Here is a 4476-nt window from a genome sequence, read left to right on the forward strand (position 1 = left end):
ATAATAAGGCTCGACGCCCAACATATCCAATCTGGATTTTAGGTTACTAGGGTATTATAGAATTCAAAATATTTTGACATGTTTAAAAACTAAGCTTCTGCCCCTTTTTCAGATTCTCCATTGAAATTCAGAGGTCTAATTTTTTTAAATCCACCTTGTAATTGAGATTCAATTCTTTTTTTATTAGATGTAAAAGTGCATCTCCCTGAGTTTTGTCTGTCTGAGTCATCTCTAAGCTTTTTTGTTTGACTCTCACTAGAATTTAATGGTTTAGTTATGTCTAGAGACTCATTCCTAAACCTTTTCTTATGAGTTGTTTTAGATTTCATACTTCCTCTGTTTTCCTCTAATATCTTAAGTATGTACCCATTTATGTCTTCTTGTTCATCCTTTGCCTTAGAAAATTTTCCCCAATTAGCTTTAATGCTATATAAGTTTGCTTTTAAACTACAAAGTACTTGTAAAATTTCAGATTTATTATTGTTTTGGTTTCTAGCTTCTCCCCTCATCATTCCTTGCTCAAAATCATACTCTTTACCCCCTTCAGGTGATCCTACAAAAGTTTTTCTATTAATTTCTTCCATCATTTCTCAATTTTTCTTTGTAGTAGTAATTTTCCTTTTTGTATGATACACACAAAAATTAACACTTCTAGTTAGGAACCATAAAGGCATGGTGCTGTAAACCTACAGCTCTAATACCAAATGTAATGAACCCTAAAAAAACACCCTATTTTTTTTTAAGTGGTATTCTGCCAGACTAAGACTTAATACTATGAAATTGACTTGTTTGTTGGCCAAATTTTTTCTTTATAATATTTTAGTACAAGTTAATTTTAGTTTTTACCCCATCTATACTCATATTATAGCAAATACATTTTAGTCTTCCCTTAACCTTCACTTAACTAAGTCTTACACATAGGGTCTTTTAAACATAACAACCTTCACTTAACTGAGTCTTACAAACATATAATATGCCTATATTTATTTTTTTGTCCTTTTATATCATTTTTATACAAAAATAAATACCCCTTAATGGACTATTGCAATTAATCCTTTAATTTTTTTTGTAATAATATTATAGCAAACTTTATGGGGTTTCACCCCTCCTCTTCGTTCCTTTATGATATGGTTCTAACTCACCTTACTTTACATGTTATGCTAATGTATAAGGTATGGTTTGTTTCATTCTGTGTTTTAATTATTTAAAACCTATATTTTTTTATTCGCTCTACAAATGCCACCATGGAATTCAAACCATTGAAGTCCTCGTTAAAATTTAAACAACATACTAATGCACTAAGCTTATGACTATTACACAGTTGAAATGGCATATAAATTCAAACACGTGGATCATTTCTAATGATACACAAAGGTTTCCGTCACCTAGCCTCACGTGAACTCACATGATAAATCATGGAGTTTCAATTGATGACTATGATTAAATATTCTCGAATCAACAATGTTCAATACCGGGGTTTTCCTTTGGCCATATTGACCTTCCCTCCACCAGTTCACTTGGCCATTTCCTTTCTGTTTTCTGACAAAGCTATTCTCTACTTTGCAATAATGTTTTTCGATCTACTAGATTATGAATAACTGTAATTGTGCTCTCCTCCAGGCATAATCGCTTCACCTTTGGTGAAGATACATTCCGGATCCATATGGCTGACCAACTATGTTTAAGGTTGTTGTTGTTCTTTATGGGATATCTACATTTCTAATGTCACTTGATATATTGTTAAATAAACCAGTGGTTCATCTGCATGGTATTTTAGGTTTTGATATTGTGACTCTTCTTGTTATTTTTCGCAGGTGATTAATTTTCCCTTAACTGACTTAAACTTGTTACAAGAGATTACCTTCATTCCTCTTTCTTTCCATGTGAAACCTTGTTTTTCGTTTTTCTATGTAAAAAAATTACATCTTTGGCTTTAGAAATAATCTTTTTCTTTTTATCGGCAGGTTTAGCACAGAGATGTGGAGTCACTTCCGGCCTCCTCTCAGAAAGGGTTCACTCTTGGTAGGGGATTCATTTTTCAGAAGGTAATATAGTATTATTCCTTTCAAAGGAATTAAAACCCTCATTACATTTCTTGCATTTTTTATTTATTTCTCCGCTAATTATGCTGTATGGCGTTTCGTAAGGTGTTTCCATTTAAAATGAATTGGTCCAGCCATTGCCCTGTCTTATTGTTCACCGTGGATCCATTGCCCTGTCCTATTGTTCAATTGTTCACTGTGGATTTGTGGTGTTAGACGATTTAATGAATTTTGATCATTGATTCAAAACTGAAATAAATAAGTTATGAATAACAGAAAAACAGTTAATGAGGAACACGGTCCATGGATGCAGCGCCAGTGAGCCATTCATTTCGTAGCGGACATGTGCTTGGCTCGCACTGCCAACAACGGATCTGCCTCATGTGCAAAAGAAAGACCATAACAATGATGAAGCAGAAGAAATCATCCCTCATAACGCTGGCAAGAAAAATGAAATCAACATCTTTCCATTGAAAATGTTGTAATAATGTTGATCTTGAAACAGGCAGCCATGATCATGGTGCCATTGACAGAAGACTCCGGACTCTGCAGAAGATTGTTCTCGGCGGCAAGAAAATGGAAGTTCATACACTTTTTCAAGAGACCGCCGACTATATTTTGAATCTTCAAATGCAAGTTCAAGGTTTGGAAGCTCTTGCAGATTTCTATACTGCGAATTTTGCAGGTCGTGTGGTCGAGTCTGCCCCGCTACAGGACGGATCAGCATCCTGCGCTGCACAGGTTTGATATGGTATATACACGAGCTTGCTTGCTTGTCTGTATAATTTTGCAGTGTATATATGAAGGCAACGAGGATGTAGCTGGTTGTTACTTCAGAATGTTTCTCACTGTATGGTATGGCTGTATAAGGCCGATAAATTTACTCTCTGTAAAGGCACTGCTCCTCGCTCAAGAAGGCTTGGCGTGGGATCCTGATTTGTGTAAAGTTTTCGAGAAATATATCAAAATCTTTCTTGAATCCGGGCCACAAATAATATTGTGATACATTTATGAACTTTCCCTTGTTTTCTGTTTCAGTTAAATAATCCATCAGGGGGAAATCATGAAATATGTGTGTATCTCTTTCATGTCAACTTTTAAGTTTTCCCTGACCAGCTTTAATCATATTTTTGTAAACATAAAGGCACTAGAACAGGTAAAGGAAAATTTTGGAATATTTTTTTCATTCAGGAAACCGAGCTGCTGGGTCTTTTTTTTCGCATTTAGGTGATGGTGCATAGGCAAAAGTAAAGAAATGAATATTTTTCTTGGTCTGTACTGCAGAGTAAATATAGGTGTTAGAAGCTGGTTTATGAAGTCCAAAGTAATCAACTATTCAGTTTATTAAACTCAGTTTAAGGAACCAGTATATATGAGAAAATATGCATTCAATAGTAACACTGTATGGTTGTTCAAACAAGTGAAATTAACTAGCCCTAAGTTTTTGTTTTGCATTTTTGATAGATGGAGTTTATGCTAGAAACTCTTTGTGAGATAACAAAATAATAAGAAGAGGCGAAAAGAGGAGTCTACACCTCACACTCGCCTAAAGAAATGGCTACAAAAGGTGCTTTGCTTTTAGATAGAGGACCCAAGATTTACTTTTCAGTGCTTTAATTGTAATTTTTTGTGGCATTAAAATCCATATGGATGAAGTATTTTATGGCACAAAGAAAGTCGTTCATGACTAGTCTATTGCTGTCATATTATATGCTCCTACAAGTCACCTTTTTACTTAGCATTTGTACTAGTATTGGACATTAAAATACATGTTTCATTATGTTCTGGCAATCGTTATATTTAATATTGATTTTTCCCCTATTATCAACCCCAATTTGTTTTCCAGTTTTTCTTTCTGATTTCATTATCATTCTTTGGAATCAAGATCATCTTGGAATCTGAAGTTCATGGCTTCTTTATTAATAGGATAAGGTATAGAGAAAGGACGCCTTAGGAATAGTGAAATTCAGCTTTCAAAACTTCCTAGAATACAACATATTCACCGCTTCTAACTTGTACAGATGAATGTTTGAACATGTTTTAAATGACTTTAGGATATCATCATCATGAGGGAGCATATCTGCAACAGACCATTCTGTTGAATATCAACACAAAAGTTAAATAATTTGACGATTATATACCCGTGCTCAAATAATTGAAAAGGATATGGTCTGTTTGTTAATAGCACAGCCCTAAAACTAGGGAAGGAAATGCTGAAGGAAATCAGGTTTGGATACTGGAGGAGCTGGATGAAATGTGTTTGAATGTGACTTGAATATGCTTAATACAAAATCCAATCTTTCAACTAAAGAGCCATTCCAAAATATAAAAGAGACCTCAAAAAGCAGCCCAATCTTTGCAAAATCCTTTTTAAGGGGACAATAAAACGTTTTGTGTTAAAAGGTGCAAAAGCCTTAAATGACATGTTAAAATC

At 34.2% G+C, this 4476-nt stretch overlaps 1 long non-coding RNA gene across 2 annotated transcripts; it reads left to right on the top strand.

Moving 5' to 3' along the window:
- Positions 1 to 1460: 1460 nt before the first annotated feature.
- Positions 1461 to 3111, top strand: LOC149180681 (uncharacterized). 2 transcript variants are annotated; one of them, XR_016257483.1, is made up of 3 exons: positions 1461 to 1686; positions 1965 to 2045; positions 2319 to 3111. It is a non-coding gene; the product is annotated as an uncharacterized LOC149180681 (long non-coding RNA). The 2 variants fall into 2 exon arrangements; XR_016257482.1 differs by having other exon boundaries at positions 1686 to 1814.
- The last annotated feature ends 1365 nt before the right edge of the window (positions 3112 to 4476 follow it).

This window comes from Pinus tabuliformis, chromosome 3_2, assembly GCF_031772625.1.
Source record: "Pinus tabuliformis cultivar Carrire ecotype Pingquan chromosome 3_2, CPIR1, whole genome shotgun sequence".
Lineage (NCBI taxonomy): Eukaryota > Viridiplantae > Streptophyta > Pinopsida > Pinales > Pinaceae > Pinus > Pinus tabuliformis.